Genomic DNA, 17,609 nt, shown 5'->3' with positions numbered 1-17,609 from the left:
CTTGTGTTTGAATAAAGCTCGTAGTCTTACAGTCGAAGTAGATGTTTTATTTCTATAAGTTTGTCCTCTCTCCAGCGCTTATACTATGTTTCATCTGAGCTGCCTGTCTGTGTCCTGCTCACCAGCTGCCGTTCCTGTAAAGAGAGACTACTTCCTAGTCTCCTTTTCCTACTTTTCTAAACCAGAGAGGCATAAATATCCTGGCCGCGAGGTTTGCTAGTGTCACACGGGAGAGTTTAAACTAGTATGGCAGGGGGGTGGGCACGGGAGCAATAGGTCAGAAGGTGAGAGCATTGAGGGAGAACTAGGGAATAGGGACAGTGTGGCTCTGAGGCAGAGCAGACAGGGAGAAGTTGCTGAACACAGCGGGTCTGGTGGCCTGAAGTGCATATATTTTAATGCAAGAAGTATTACGGGTAAGGCAGATGAACTTAGAGCTTGGATTAGTACTTGGAACTATGATGTTGTTGCCATTACAGAGACCTGGTTGAGGGAAGGGCAGGATTGGCAGCTAAACATTCCAGGATTTAGATGTTTCAGGCGGGATAGAGGGGGATGTAAAAGGGGAGGTGGAGTTGCACTACTGGTTCGGGAGAATATCACAGCTGTACTGCGGGAGGACACCTCAGAGGGCAGTGAGGCTATATGGGTAGAGATCAGGAATAAGAAGGGTGCAGTCACAATGTTTGGGGTATACTACTGGCCTCCCAACAGCCAGCAGGAGATAGAGGAGCAGATAGGTAGACAGATTTTGGAAAAGCGTAAAAACAACAGGGTTGTGGTGATGGGAGACTTCAACTTCCCCAATATTGATTGGGACTCACTTAGTGCCAGGGGCTTAGATGGGGCGGAGTTTGTAAGGAGCATCCAGGAGGGCTTCTTAAAACAATGTGTACACAGTCCAACTAGGGAAGGGGCGGTACTGGACCTGGTATTGGGGAATGAGCCCGGCCAGGTGGTCGATGTTTCAGTAGGGGAGCATTTCGGTATCAGTGACCACAATTCAGTAAGTTTTAAAGTACTGGTGGGCAAGGATAAGAGTGGTCCTAAGATGAATGTGCTAAATTGGGGGAAGGCTAATTATAACAATATTAGGCGGGAACTGAAGAACATAGATTGGGGGCGGATGTTTGACGGCAAATCAACATCTGACATGTGGGAGGCTTTCAAGTGGCAGTTGAAAGGAATTCAGGACCGGCATGTTCCTGTGAGGAAGAAGGATAAACACGGCAATTTTCGGGAACCTTGGATAACGAGAGATATTGTAGGCCTCGTCAAAAAGAAAAAGGAGGCATTTGTCAGGGCTAAAAGGCTGGGAACAGATGAAGCCTGCGTGGAATATAAGGAAAGTAGGAAGGAACTTAAGCAAGGAGTCAGGAGGGCTAGAAGGGGTCACGGAAAGTCATTGGCAAATAGGGTTAAGGAAAATCCCAAGGCTTTTTGCACGTACATAAAAAGCAAGAGGGTAGCCAGGGAAAGGGTTGGCCCACTGAAGGATAGGCAAGGGAATCTATGTGTGGAGCCAGAGGAAATGGGCGAGGTACTAAATGAATACTTTGCATCAGTATTCACCAAAGAGAAGAAATTGGTAGATGTTGAGTCTGGAGAAGGGTGTGTAGATAGCCTGGGTCACATTGAGATCCAAAAAGACAAGGTGTTGGGTGTCTTGAAAAATATTACGGTTGATAAGTCCCCAGGGCCTGATGGGATCTACCCCAGAATACTGAAGGATGCTGGAGAGGAAATTGCTGAGGCCTTGACAGAAATCTTTGGATCCTCACTGTCTTCAGGGGATGTCCCGGAGGACTGGAGAATAGCCAATGTTGTTCCTCTGTTTAAGAAGGGTAGCAAGGATAATCTAGGGAACTACAGGCCGGTGAGCTTTACTTCTGTGGTAGGGAAATTACTGGAGAGAATTCTTCGAGACAGGATCTACTCCCATTTGGAAGCAAATGGACGTATTAGTGAGAGGCAGCATGGTTTTGTGAAGGGGAGGTCGTGTCTCACTAACTTGATAGAGTTTTTCGAGGAGGTCACGAAGATGATTGATGCAGGTAGGGCAGTGGATGTTGTCTATATGGACTTCAGTAAGGCCTTTGACAAGGTCCCTCATGGTAGACTCGTACAAAAGGTGAAGTCACACGGGATCAGGGGTGAGCTGGCAAGGTGGATACAGAACTGACTAGGTCATAGAAGGCAGAGAGTAGCAATGGAAGGATGTTTTTCTAATTGGAGGGCTGTGACCAGTGGTGTTCCACAGGGATCAGTGCTGGGACCTTTGCTGTTTGTAGTGTATATAAATGATTTGGAGGAAAATGTAACTGGTCTGATTAGTAAGTTTGCAGACGAAACAAAGGTTGGTGGAATTGCGGATAGCGATGAGGACTGTCAGAGGATACAGCAGGATTTAGATTGTTTGGAGACCTGGACGGAGAGATGGCAGGTGGAGTTTAATCCGGACAAATGTGAGGTAATGCATTTTGGAAGGTCTAATGCAGGTAGGGAATATACAGTGAATGGTAGAACCCTCAAGAGTATTGAAAGTCAAAGAGATCTAGGAGTACAGGTCCACAGGTCATTGAAAGGGGCAACACAGGTGGAGAAGGTAGTCAAGAAGGCATAGGGCATGCTTGCCTTCATTGGCCGGGTAATTGAGTATAAGAATTGGCAAGTCATGTTGCAGCTGTATAGAACCTTAGTTAGGCCACACTTGGAGTATAGTGTTCAATTCTGGTCGCCACACTGCCAGAAGGATGTGGAGGCTTTGGAGAGGGTGCAGAAGAGATTTACCAGAATGTTGCCTGGTATGGAGGGCATTAGCTATGAGGAGCGGTTGAATAAACTCAGTTTGTTTCCACTGGAACGAAGGAGGTTGAGGGGAGACCTGATAGAGGTCTACAAAATTATGAGGGGCATAGACAGAGTGGATAGTCAGAGGCTTTTCCCCAGGGTAGAGGGGTCAATTACCAGGGGGCAGAGGTTTAAGGTGAGAGGGGCAAGGTTTAGAGTAGATGTACGAGGCAAGTTTTTTACGCAGAGGGTAGTGGGTGCCTGGAACTCGCTACCGGAGGAGGTGGTGGAAGCAGGGACGATAGGGACATTTAAGGGGCATCTTGACAAGTATATGAATAGGATGGGAATAGAGGGATACGGATCCAGGAAGTGTAGAAGATTGTAGTTTAGTCGGGCAGCATGGTCGGCACGGGCTTGGAGGGCCGAAGTGCCTGTTCCTGTGCTGTACATTTCTTTGTTCCTGTTTGTCTATGTATATATACATCTCTGGTGCTCCCTCTAGTGGTTACTTAGTTGTCGTGTATTTACCTTAACCCATTGTGTATATACAGTGATGCATATCACGACATCCCACCCTTTCTCTTTTTACATATTTTCTGTGCTTTGTTGAAGAAAATTGTACAACACAGGTAGATACATTTTTGATATGTACAAGTTGTGATGACGTTGATGATTATACAAAGTAAATTAATATTTATGAGTCCAATCTTAATTAAAAAATTATGAGTCCAAACTTTATGAATTTGTACAGTTGAGTTGCTTTCTTCTTCTTTTGTTGAAGTGGTGATGTTGGTGTTGTCATTTCTTTGTGAACGTCGTCAGTGTTCTTGTATTTAAGTCACCAAGAGTCATCATGAGGTGTTCGAATGGGCGAAGCACTTTGCTGTCTGATTTAGACTTTTTGTTCTATGCTTGTGGTAGCGATTCTGTATGTCATCTTTGTTGTCTGACCTGGGCGTTTTCCTGTGCTTGCGGTATTGATTCTGTATGGCACCTTTGTTGTCTGACCTGGATGTTTTCCTGTGCTTGCGGTATTGATTCTGTATGTCATCTTTGTTGTCTGACCTGGACGTTTTCCTGTGCTTGCGGTATTGATTCTGTATGGCATCTTTGCTGTCTGACCTGGGCTTTTTCCTGTGCTTGCGGTATTGATTCTGTATGTCATCTTTGCTGTCTGACCTGGACGTTTTCCTGTGCTTGCGGTATTGATTCTGTATGGCACCTTTGTTGTCTGACCTGGGCTTTTTCCTGTGCTTGCGGTATTGATTCTGTATGGCATCTTTGTTGTCTGACCTGGACGTTTTCCTGTGCTTGCGGTATTGATTCTGTATGTCATCTTTGCTGTCTGACCTGGACGTTTTCCTATGCTTGCGGTATTGATTCTGTATGGCATCTTTGCTGTCTGACCTGGGCGTTTTCCTGTGCTTGCGGTATTGATTTTGTATGGCATCTTTGTTGTCTGACCTGGACGTTTTCCTGTGCTTGCGGTATTGATTCTGTATGGCATCTTTGTTGTCTGACCTGGACGTTTTCCTGTGCTTGCGGTATTGATTCTGTATGTCACCTTTGTTGTCTGACCTGGACGTTTTCCTGTGCTTGCGGTATTGATTCTGTATGGCATCTTTGTTGTCTGACCTGGACGTTTTCCTGTGCTTGCGGTATTGATTCTGTATGTCACCTTTGTTGTCTGACCTGGACGTTTTCCTGTGCTTGCGGTATTGATTCTGTATGTCACCTTTGTTGTCTGACCTGGATGTTTTCCTGTGCTTGCGGTATTGATTCTGTATGGCACCTTTGTTGTCTGACCTGGACGTTTTCCTGTGCTTGCGGTATTGATTCTGTATGGCACCTTTGTTGTCTGACCTGGACGTTTTCCTGTGATTGCGGTATTGATTCTGTATGTCACCTTTGTTGTCTGACCTGGATGTTTTCCTGTGCTTGCGGTATTGATTCTGTATGTCACCTTTGTTGTCTGACCTGGATGTTTTCCTGTGCTTGCGGTATTGATTCTGTATGTCACCTTTGTTGTCTGACCTGGATGTTTTCCTGTGCTTGCGGTATTGATTCTGTATGTCACCTTTGTTGTCTGACCTGGACGTTTTCCTGTGCTTGCGGTATTGATTCTGTATGGCATCTTTGCTGTCTGACCTGGACGTTTTCCTGTGCTTGCGGTACTGATTCTGTATGGCATCTTTGCTGTCTGACCTGGACGTTTTCCTGTGCTTGCGGTATTGATTCTGTATGTCATCTTTGTTGTCTGACCTGGACGTTTTCCTGTGCTTGTGGTATTGATTCTGTATGTCATCTTTGGTGTCTGACCTGGACGTTTTCCTGTGCTTGCGGTATTGATTCTGTATGGCATCTTTGTTGTCTGACCTGGACGTTTTCCTGTGCTTGCGGTATTGATTCTGTATGGCACCTTTGCTGTCTGACCTGGACGTTTTCCTGTGCTTGCGGTATTGATTCTGTATGGCATCTTTGTTGTCTGACCTGGGCGTTTTCCTGTGCTTGCGGTATTGATTCTGTATGGCACCTTTGTTGTCTGACCTGGACGTTTTCTTGTGCTTGCGGTATTGATTCTGTATGGCATCTTTGCTGTCTGACCTGGACGTTTTCCTGTGCTTGCGGTATTGATTCTGTATGGCACCTTTGTTGTCTGACCTGGGCGTTTTCCTGTGCTTGCGGTATTGATTCTGTATGGCACCTTTGTTGTCTGAGGTGGGCTTTTTCCTGTGCTTGCGGTATTGATTCTGTATGTCATCTTTGTTGTCTGACCTGGACGTTTTCCTGTGCTTGCGGTATTGATTCTGTATGTCACCTTTGTTGTCTGACCTGGACGTTTTCCTGTGCTTGCGGTATTGATTCTGTATGGCATCTTTGTTGTCTGACCTGGACGTTTTCCTGTGCTTGCGGTATTGATTCTGTATGTCACCTTTGTTGTCTGACCTGGACGTTTTCCTGTGCTTGCGGTATTGATTCTGTATGTCACCTTTGTTGTCTGACCTGGATGTTTTCCTGTGCTTGCGGTATTGATTCTGTATGTCACCTTTGTTGTCTGACCTGGATGTTTTCCTGTGCTTGCGGTATTGATTCTGTATGGCACCTTTGTTGTCTGACCTGGACGTTTTCCTGTGCTTGCGGTATTGATTCTGTATGGCACCTTTGTTGTCTGACCTGGACGTTTTCCTGTGCTTGTGGTATTGATTCTGTATGTCATCTTTGTTGTCTGACCTGGACGTTTTCCTGTGCTTGCGGTATTGATTCTGTATGGCATCTTTGTTGTCTGACCTGGACGTTTTCCTGTGCTTGCGGTATTGATTCTGTATGGCACCTTTGCTGTCTGACCTGGACGTTTTCCTGTGCTTGCGGTATTGATTCTGTATGGCATCTTTGCTGTCTGACCTGGGCGTTTTCCTGTGCTTGCGGTATTGATTCTGTATGTTATCTTTGTTGTCTGACCTGGACGTTTTCCTGTGCTTGCGGTATTGATTCTATATGGCATCTTTGTTGTCTGACCTGGGCGTTTTCCTGTGCTTGCGGTATTGATTCTGTATGGCACCTTTGTTGTCTGACCTGGACGTTTTCTTGTGCTTGCGGTATTGATTCTGTATGGCATCTTTGCTGTCTGACCTGGACGTTTTCCTGTGCTTGCGGTATTGATTCTGTATGGCACCTTTGTTGTCTGACCTGGGCGTTTTCCTGTGCTTGCGGTATTGATTCTGTATGGCACCTTTGTTGTCTGACCTGGGCTTTTTCCTGTGCTTGCGGTATTGATTCTGTATGTCATCTTTGTTGTCTGACCTGGACGTTTTCCTGTGCTTGCGGTATTGATTCTGTATGGCACCTTTGTTGTCTGACCTGGACGTTTTCCTGTGCTTGCGGTATTGATTCTGTATGGCACCTTTGTTGTCTGACCTGGACGTTTTCCTGTGCTTGCGGTATTGATTCTGTATGGCATCTTTGCTGTCTGACCTGGACGTTTTCCTGTGCTTGCGGTATTGATTCTGTATGTCATCTTTGTTGTCTGACCTGGGCGTTTTCCTGTGCTTGCGGTATTGATTCTGTATGTCATCTTTGTTGTCTGACCTGTGCTTTTTCCTGTGCTTGCGGTATTGATTCGGTATGGCATCTTTGCTGTCTGACCTGGGCGTTTTCCTGTGCTTGCGGTATTGATTCTGTATGGCATCTTTGCTGTCTGACCTGGGCTTTTTCCTGTGCTTGCGGTATTGATTCTGTATGGCACCTTTGTTGTCTGACCTGGACGTTTTCCTGTGCTTGCGGTATTGATTCTGTATGTCATCTTTGCTGTCTGACCTGGACGTTTTCCTGTGCTTGCGGTATTGATTCTGTATGGCACCTTTGTTGTCTGACCTGGGCTTTTTCCTGTGCTTGCGGTATTGATTCTGTATGTCATCTTTGTTGTCTGACCTGGACGTTTTCCTGTGCTTGCGGTATTGATTCTGTATGGCACCTTTGTTGTCTGACCTGGACGTTTTCCTGTGCTTGCGGTATTGATTCTGTATGGCATCTTTGTTGTCTGACCTGGACGTTTTCCTGTGCTTGCGGTATTGATTCTGTATGGCACCTTTGTTGTCTGACCTGGACGTTTTCCTGTGCTTGCGGTATTGATTCTGTATGGCATCTTTGCTGTCTGACCTGGACGTTTTCCTGTGCTTGCGGTATTGATTCTGTATGGCATCTTTGCTGTCTGACCTGGACGTTTTCCTGTGCTTGCGGTATTGATTCTGTATGGCATCTTTGTTGTCTGACCTGGATGTTTTCCTGTGCTTGCGGTATTGATTCTGTATGGCATCTTTGTTGTCTGACCTGGATGTTTACCTGTGCTTGCGGTATTGATTATGAATGTCATCTGCCTTGGAAGCTGATTTGCTTGTTTGTAGTGGAGCAAATGGGAACTTGTGAGATTCGTTGTCATGCCATGGTATGTTTGTACTCTTGCCTTTGTTTTCAGCTGTGCTGTTACATTGTCCTTCATGTGCAGAGGTGTACCATGTCGTACAAGTTGTTGTTTCATTGTTGTTGTTTGTGTCATTTCTGTTTTTGTTGTTTTTGTTGTCGTACTTGTTGTTGTTTTTGTCGTGCTTGTTATTTCTGTTTCTGTTGTTTTTGTTGTTGTTGCTGTTGTCTTTGTTGTGTTTCTCATTGTTGTTTTTGTTGTTGTCCTTGTTGCGCTCAATGGCTGTTCTGTGTGGATAATTCGAGTCATTCTCAAAGTTATTTGTGTCAGTGTCCTTTGTGGTATCTGAATGTTTTATTGAGCATTTCTTCTTGAGGATTGTGAGAATGACCTGATGTTGCCTTGATCTTGGTGACATCACTTCTTTGTGGTTGATGTGATTCCTCTTTGATTCCTTGGTGGTCCTCTTCTGGAGTTATTTCTGGTTCACTTGAATCATCATTGGTTTCTTGATTCTCCTCTTCTGGAGTCAAAAATCTTCAAGATTTCAGTTTCTTGTGGGTAGTTAAGAGTAGATGAGGTTTTAATTGACGTGGTCCCACTGGACGCAAGAGTAGTTTCACTTTGATTGTTGAGTGCTTCTGTACATACGAGCTGAGATCTGTCAGTCTCGCTGTGATCTTGCAGATCTTGTATGGGAATTGTGATTTCTTTGTCGCTTGTCTCACATACAGTATGTAGACATTCAGTGTCTCCTTGTTGGTTAAATGAGCTGGATAGACTTTCATAGTCTTCTTCTGGTGGCTCAAATATGCTGGGTAGACTTTCAGTCTTTTTGTTGTTCACGTGAGCTTGGTAGACTTTCATAGTTGCTCAGGTAAGGTTGATAGACCTTCATAGTCTTGTTCATGCATGGACTTCGCTATGGAGTCTTGAGTTGCTTCCATTTTGGAGTCTGTCAACGAGCTCTCTGTGTAGTCTTTCATCGCTCTCTGTGTGGAGTCGTGCAGTGTTCTCGTTGTGGAGTCGATCTGTGCTCTCTCAACGGAGTCGTTCTGTCCTCTCTGTGTGGCATCGTTTTCTTCTTGGGTATTTGACAGGTTGCTGTTATCCAATGCATCGACCATCTGCCATTGCATCATGGTATTGGATTCATCTACCATGAGAAGAGTCGTGTTGAGCTTTTCAACCGTGGCGCTTTCATGATCATCATATGAAATGAAATGAAATGAAAATCACTTATTGTCACAAGTAGGCTTCAAGTTACTGTGAAAAGCCCCTAGTCACCACATTCCGGCGCCTGTTCGGGGAAGCTGGTACGGGAATTGAACCATGCTGCTGGCCTGCCTTGGTCTGCTTTCAAAGCCAGCGATTTAGCCCAGTGTGCTAAACCAGCCCCTGTTAAGTGGTTCATATCCGAATAACTCAGCCATGTCTGAGTAGTATTCTTCTTTGGTTTCGGATTTGTCAATGTGCTCTTCATTTTAGGTCTTGCAATCTGCTTGTTCCAGGGAGCTGCGGAGGTTATTTTCAACTGCTGGTAGAAGTTCAGGCATTGTCCTGTCTTTTGAGGTGAACAAATTGTGTTTTGCGGCTTTAAAACTCTTTTTTTTCAATTTTCGGACATTTCCCCTTTAGGTAGGCATGGCCCGTGGCCTCTGACAGCATGGCGCTCGTGACATAAATCGTAGGACTCGATTGCGCATGCGCAAATCGATTTTCCTTTCCTGTGTGCTTTTTCGTAAACTGCGTCTTGCACATGCGCAGATCCATCTTCGAACTGTGCGCTCTTTCTGTTCAACTGCACATGCGTGGCTTGCGCATGCGGAGAACGATTTGCGCCCAAAGCTTATTTTTTCAATTGCGCAGCCGCGGCTGCGCTTTCCTGTGCATGCGCAGACCCAGATTTGCATCTTTTGTTCCCCGGGCAGTTTAAATTGTGCTCAGACGCTATTTTAACTTCTTCAGACCCGTGGAAAAGAACTTTTTCACCCTGTTTTCTTGTTAAAAACTTAGTTATTGTTTTCTTGCGATCTGCACTTGTCAATTGCGATTTCAAATGTTAAATCTTTCTGTTCTGATGATTGTTTGAGTTTCGCAACACTCATTCCCTGTGCAATTTGGCCTCTGAGCATTGAATGTCTTAAAGCAGCATTGTTACTGGTGTTACAATAATCTCCAAATTTTTTAAGTATTACTTCTAATTTGGTGTTGTCTTCACCTTCCAAGTAATTAAAGCAGTTATAGATTTCTCTAACTTCATGTCCTGCTAAGAGAAGTGCTATTTTCATTTCTTCTGAGGCATTGCTCATCTCATTAGCTACGATCTACAGTTCAAACCTTTGTTTTCATCTTTTCATCTATGACTTAAATTACCGGTTGGTTTCAGCTGTGGTGGAGTTCCAACGGGTTTCATCGACTCGGCGAAGACTCTCCACGTCCGAGTTTTGTTCTGTTTTCGATCTTGCTTTGTCTGCATCTTGTGTAACTTTTCTAGCAAGCATTCTGAAGACACCTAGTACCATGTAATATTCCTTGTGTCTGAATAAAGCTCATAGTTTTACAGTTGAAGTAGATGCTCTATTTCTATGAGTTCGTCCTCTCTCCAGCGCTTATACTATGTTACATCTGAGCTGCCTGTCTGTGTCCTGCTCACCAGCTGCCGTTCCAGTGAAGAGTCTCTACTTCCTGTTTGTCTATGTCTCTACACAAATCTGGTGCTCCCTCTAGTGGTTACTTAGTTGGAGTGTATTTACCTTAACCCCTTGTGTAGATACAGTGATGCATATCACGATAGGCTTCAGTATGCAAAACCGACATTTGCAAGTGTTAACGTATTATTACTGGGTGTGGCCCAGTATTCTCTGGGCCCCGCAATGCTCCGCCCCTGTCAGGATTCACTGCAGCTATCGAAAAATGGGGACCGGGTGCCATGCCTGCTGAGAAAGAAGCAACGTGTCCCTCTCAGACTGTGCCATGTCCCTCTCAGACTGTGCCATGTCTCTCTCAGACTGTGCCATGTCTCTCTCAGACTGTGCCATGTCTCTCTCAGACTGTGCCATGTCTCTCTCAGACTGTGCCATGTCTCTCTCAGACTGTGCCATGTCTCTCTCAGACTGTGCCATGTCTCTCAGACTGTGCCATGTCTCTCTCAGACTGTGCCATGTCTCTCTCAGACTGTGCCATGTCTCTCAGACTGTGCCATGTCTCTCTCCGACTGTGCCATGTCCCTCTCAGACTGTGCATTGTCTCACTCAGACTGTGCCATGTCTCTCAGACTGTGCCATGTCTCTCTCAGACTGTGCCATGTCTCTCTCAGACTGTGCATTGTCTCACTCAGACTGTGCATTGTCTCACTCAGACTGTGCCATGTCTCTCAGACTGTGCCATGTCTCTCAGACTGTGCCATGTCTCTCTCAGACTGTGCCATGTCTCTCTCAGACTGTGCCATGTCTCTCAGACTGTGCCATGTCTCTCTCAGACTGTGCCATGTCCCTCTCAGACTGTGCATTGTCTCACTCAGACTGTGCCATGTCTCTCAGACTGTGCCATGTCTCTCTCAGACTGTGCCATGTCTCTCTCAGACTGTGCATTGTCTCACTCAGACTGTGCATTGTCTCACTCAGACTGTGCCACGTCTCTCAGACTGTGCATTGTCTCACTCAGACTGTGCATTGTCTCACTCAGACTGTGCCATGTCTCTCTCAGACTGTGCATTGTCTCACTCAGACTGTGCATTGTCTCACTCAGACTGTGCCATGTCTCTCAGACTGTGCATTGTCTCACTCAGACTGTGCATTGTCTCACTCAGACTGTGCATTGTCTCACTCAAACTGTGCCATGTCCCTCTCAGACTGTGCCATGTCTCTCTCAGACTGTGCCATGTCTCTCTCAGACTGTGCCATGTCTCTCTCAGACTGTGCCATGTCCCTCTCAGACTGTGCCATGTCTCTCTGAGACTGTGCCATGTCTCTCTCAGACTGTGCATTGTTTCACTCAGACTGTGCATTGTCTCACTCAGACTGTGCCATGTCTCTCTCAGACTGTGCCATGTCCCTCTCAGACTGTGTCATGTCTCTCTCAGACTGTGCCATGACTCTCAGACTGTGCCATGTCTCTCAGACTGTGCCATGTCTCTCTCAGACTGTGCCATTACTCTCAGACTGTGCCATGTCTCTCTCAGACTGTGCATTGTTTCACTCAGACTGTGCCATGTCTCTCTCAGACTGTGCCATGTCCCTCTCAGACTGCGCCATCTCACTCTCAGACTGTGCCATGTCCCTCTCAGACTGTGCCATGTCTCTCTCAGACTGTGCCATGTCTCTCTCAGACTGTGCCATGTCTCTCAGACTGTGCCATGTCTCTCAGACTGTGCCATGTCTCTCTCAGACTGTGCCATGTCTCTCTCAGACTGTGCCATGTCTCTCAGACAGTGCCATGTCTCTCTGAGACTGTGCCATGTCTCTCTCAGACTGTGCCATGTCTCTCTCAGACTGTGCCATCTCTCTCTCAGACTGTGCCATGTCTCTCTCAGACTGTGCCATGTCTCTCTCAGACTGTGCCATGTCCCTCTCAGACTGTGCCATGTCCCTCTCAGACTGTGCCATGTCTTTCTCAGATCGTGCCATGTCCCTCTCAGACTGTGCCTTGTCTCTCTCAGACACTGCCATGTCTCTCTCAGACTGTGCCATGTCTCTCTCAGACTGTGCCATGTCTCGCTCAGACTGTGCCATGTCTCTCAGACTGTGCCATGTCTCTCTCAGACTGTGCCATGTCTCTCTCAGACTGTGCATTGTCTCACTCAGACTGTGCCATGTCTCTCAGACTGTGCCATGTCTCTCTCAGACTGTTCCATGTCTCTCTCAGACTGTGCCATGACTCTCTCAGACTGTGCCATGACTCTCTGAGACTGTGCCAAGTCTCTCTCAGACTGTGTCATGTCTCTCTCAGACTGTGCCATGTCTCTCTCAGACTGTGTCATGTCTCTCTCAGACTGTGTCATGTCTCTCTCAGACTGTGCCATGACTCTCTGAGACTGTACCATGTCTCTCTCAGACTGTGTCATGTCTCTCTCAGACTGTGCATTGTCCCTCTCAGACTGTGCCATGTCCCTCTCAGACTGTGCCATGTCTCTCTGAGACTGTGGCATGTCTCTCTCAGACTGTGTCATGTCTCTCTCAGACTGTGCATTGTCCCCCTCAGACTGTGCCATGACCCTCTCAGACTGTGCCATGTCTCTCTGAGACTGTGCCATGTCTCTCTCAGACTGTGCCATGTCTCTCTCAGACTGTGCCATGTCTGTCTCAGACTGTGCCATGTCTCTCTCAGATTGTGCCGTGTCCCTCTGAGACTGTGCCATGTCTCTCTCAGACTGTGCCATGTCTCTCACAGACTGTGACATGTCTCTCACAGACGGTGCCATGTCGCTCTCAGACTGTGCCATGTCTGTCTCAGACTGTGCCATGTCTCTCTCAGATTGTGCCGTGTCCCTCTGAGACTGTGCCATCTCTCTCTCAGACTGTGCCATGTCTCTCTCAGACTGTGCCATGTCTCTCTCAGACTGTGCCATGTCTCTCACAGACTGTGCCATGTCGCTCTCAGACTGTGCCATGTCTCTCTCAGACTGTGCCATGTCTCTCTCAGACTGTGCCATCTCTCTCTCAGACTGTGCCATGTCTCTCTCAGACTGTGCCATGTCTCGCTCAGACTGTGCCATCTCTCTCTCAGACTGTGCCATGTCTCGCTCAGACTACGCCAATGTCTCTCTCAGACTGTGCCATGTCTCACTCAGATTGTGCCGTGTCCCTCTGAGACTGTGCCATGTCCCTCTCAGACTGTGCCATCTCACTCTCAGACTGTGCCATGTCTCTCTCAGACTGTGCCATGTCTCTCTCAGACTGTGCCATGTCTCGCTCAGACTAAGCCAATGTCCCTCTCAGACTGTGCCATGTCCCTCTGAGACTGTGCCATGTCTCTCTCAGACAGTGCCATGTCTCTCTCAGACTGTGCCATGTCTCTCTTAGACTGTGCCATGTCTCTCTGAGACTGTGCCATGTCTCTCTCAGACTGTGCCATGTCTCTCTCAGATTGTGCCGTGTCTCTCTCAGACTGTGCCATGTCTCTCTCAGACTGTGCCATGTCTCTCTCAGACTGTGCCATGTCACTCTCAGACTGTGCCATGTCTCTCTCAGACTGTCCCATGTCCCTCTCAGACTGTGCCATTTGCCTCTCAGACTGGGTCATGTCTCACTCAGACTGTGCCATGTCTCTCTCAGACTGTGCCATTTGCCTCTCAGACTGGGTCATGTCTCACTCAGACTGTGCCATGTCTCTCTCAGACTGTGCCATGTCTCTCTCAGATTGTGCCGTGTCTCTCTCAGACTGTGCCATGTCTCTCTCAGACTGTGCCATGTCTCTCTCAGACTGTGCCATGTCACTCTCAGACTGTGCCATGTCTCTCTTAGACTGTCCCATGTCCCTCTCAGACTGTGCCATTTGCCTCTCAGACTGGGTCATGTCTCACTCAGACTATGCCATGTCCCTCTCAGACTGTGCCATGTATCTCTCTGAGACTGCGCCATGTCTCTCTCAGACTGTGCCATGTCTCTCTGAGACTGTGCCATGTCCCTCTCAGGTTGTGCCATGTCTCTCTCTGACTGTGCCATGTCTCTCTCAGACTCTGCCATGTCCCTCTCAGACTGTGCCATGTCTCTCTCAGACAGTGCCATGTCTCTCTCAGACTGTGCCATGTCCCTCTGAGACTGTGCCATGTCTCTCTCAGACTGTGCCATGTCTCGCTAAGACAGTGCCATCTCTCTCTCAGACTGTGCCATGTCTCTCTCAGGCTGTGCCATGTCCCTCTCAGGTTGTGCCATGTCTCTCTCTGACTGTGCCATGTCTCTCTCAGACTCTGCCATGTCCCTCTCAGACTGTGCCATGTCTCGCTCTGATTGTGCCGTGTCCCTCTGAGACTGTGCCATGTCCCTCTGAGACTGAGCCATCTCACTCTCAGACTGTGCCATGTCTCTCTCAGACTGTGCCATGTCTCTCTCAGACTGTGCCATGTCTCGCTCAGACTGTGCCATTTGCCTCTCAGACTGTGTCATGTCTCACTCAGACTATGCCATGTCCCTCTCAGACTGTGCCATGTATCTCTCTGAGACTGCGCCATGTCTCTCTCAGACTGTGCCATGTCTCTCTGAGACTGTGCCATGTCCCTCTCAGGTTGTGCCATGTCTCTCTCTGACTGAGCCATGTCTCTCTCAGACTCTGCCATGTCCCTCTCAGACTGTGCCATGTCTCTCTCAGACAGTGCCATGTCTCTCTCAGACTGTGCCATGTCCCTCTGAGACTGTGCCATGTCTCTCTCAGACTGTGCCATGTCTCGCTCAGACAGTGCCATCTCTCTCTCAGACTGTGCCATGTCTCGCTCAGACTAAGCCAATGTCCCTCTGAGACTGTGCCATGTCTCACTCAGATTGTGCCGTGTCCCTCTGAGACTGTGCCATCTCACTCTCAGACTGTGCCATGTCTCTCTCAGACTGTGCCATGTCTCTCTCAGACTGTGCCATGTCTCGCTCAGACTAAGCCAATGTCCCTCTCAGACTGTGCCATGTCTCTCTCAGGCTGTGCCATGTCTCTCTCAAATTGTGCCGTGTCCCTCTGAGACTGTGCCATGTCTCTCTCAGACTGTGCCATGTCTCTCTCAGATTGTGCCGTGTCTCTCTCAGACTGTGCCATGTCTCTCTCAGACTGTGCCATGTCTCTCTCAGACTGTGCCATCTCTCTCTGAGACTGTCCCATGTCCCTCTCAGATTGTGCCATGTCTCTCTCAGACTGTGCCATGTCTCTCTCAAACTGTGACATGTCTCTCTGAGACTGTCCCATGTCTCTCTCAGGCTGTGCCATGTCTCTCACAGACTGTGCCATGTCTCTCTCAGACAGTGCCATGTCCCTCTCAGACTGTGCCATGTCTCGCTCAGACTTATCTAATGTCCCTCTCAGACTGTGCCATGTCTCTCTCAGGCTGTGCCATGTCTCTCTCAAATTGTGCCGTGTCCCTCTGAGACTGTGCCATGTCTCTCTCAGACTGTGCCATGTCTCTCTCAGATTGTTCCGTGTCTCTCTCAGACTGTGACATGTCTCTCTCAGACTGTGCCATGTCTCTCTCAGACTGTGCCATCTCTCTCTGAGACTGTCCCATGTCCCTCTCAGATTGTGCCATGTCTCTCTCAGACTGTGCCATGTCTCTCTCAGACTGTGACATGTCTCTCTGAGACTGTCCCATGTCTCTCTCAGGCTGTGCCATGTCTCTCACAGACTGTGCCATGTCTCTCTCAGACAGTGCCATGTCCCTCTCAGGCTGTGCCATGTATCTCTCAGACTGTGCCATGTCCCCTCAGACTGTGCCGTGTCCTTCTAGACTGTGACATGTCCCTCTCAGACTGTGCCATGTCTCTCTCAGACTGTGCCATGTCCCTCTCAGACTGTGCTATGTCTCTCACAGACTGTGCCATGTCTCTCTCAGACAGTGCCATGTCCCTCTCAGGCTGTGCCATGTATCTCTCAGACTGTGCCATGTCCCCTCAGACTGTGCCGTGTCCTTCTAGACTGTGACATGTCTCTCTCAGACTGTGCTATGACCCTCTCAGGCTGTGCCATGTCTCTCTCAGACTGTGCTATGACCCTCTCAGTCTGTGGCAAGTCTCTCTCAGACTGTGCCATGTATTACTCAGACTGTGCTATGACCCTCTCAGGCTGTGCCGTGTCTCTCTCAGACTGTGCTATGACCCTCTCAGGCTGTGCCATGTCTCCCTCAGACTGTGCTATGACCCTCTCAGACTGTGCCATGTCCCTCTCAGACTGTGCCATGTCTCTCAGACTGTGCCATGTCCCTCTCAGGCTGTGCCATGTCCCTCTCAGACTGTGCCATCTCTCTCTGAGACTGTCCCATGTCCCTCTCAGATTGTTCCGTGTCTCTCTCAGACTGTGACATGTCTCTCTCAGACTGTGCCATGTCTCTCTCAGACTGTGCCATCTCTCTCTGAGACTGTCCCATGTCCCTCTCAGATTGTGCCATGTCTCTCTCAGACTGTGCCATGTCTCTCTCAGACTGTGACATGTCTCTCTGAGACTGTCCCATGTCTCTCTCAGGCTGTGCCATGTCTCTCACAGACTGTGCCATGTCTCTCTCAGACAGTGCCATGTCCCTCTCAGGCTGTGCCATGTATCTCTCAGACTGTGCCATGTCCCCTCAGACTGTGCCGTGTCCTTCTAGACTGTGACATGTCCCTCTCAGACTGTGCCATGTCTCTCTCAGACTGTGCCATGTCCCTCTCAGACTGTGCTATGTCTCTCACAGACTGTGCCATGTCTCTCTCAGACAGTGCCATGTCCCTCTCAGGCTGTGCCATGTATCTCTCAGACTGTGCCATGTCCCCTCAGACTGTGCCGTGTCCTTCTGGACTGTGACATGTCTCTCTCAGACTGTGCTATGACCCTCTCAGGCTGTGCCATGTCTCTCTCAGACTGTGCTATGACCCTCTCAGTCTGTGGCAAGTCTCTCTCAGACTGTGCCATGTATTACTCAGACTGTGCTATGACCCTCTCAGGCTGTGCCGTGTCTCTCTCAGACTGTGCTATGACCCTCTCAGGCTGTGCCATGTCTCCCTCAGACTGTGCTATGACCCTCTCAGACTGTGCCATGTCCCTCTCAGACTGTGCCATGTCTCTCAGACTGTGCCATGTCCCTCTCAGGCTGTGCCATGTCCCTCTCAGACTGTGCAATGTCTCTCAGACTGTGCCATGTCTCTCGCAGACTGTGCCATGTCTCTCTCAGACTGTGCCATGTCTCTCTCAGACTGTGACATGTCTCTCTCAGATCGTGCCATGTCTCTCT

The sequence above is a fragment of the Scyliorhinus torazame genome, chromosome 3 (genome assembly GCF_047496885.1).
Source record: "Scyliorhinus torazame isolate Kashiwa2021f chromosome 3, sScyTor2.1, whole genome shotgun sequence".
NCBI lineage: Eukaryota > Metazoa > Chordata > Chondrichthyes > Carcharhiniformes > Scyliorhinidae > Scyliorhinus > Scyliorhinus torazame.
The sequence above is the reverse complement of the archived record's forward strand: the minus strand, read 5'-3'. Positions refer to the sequence as shown.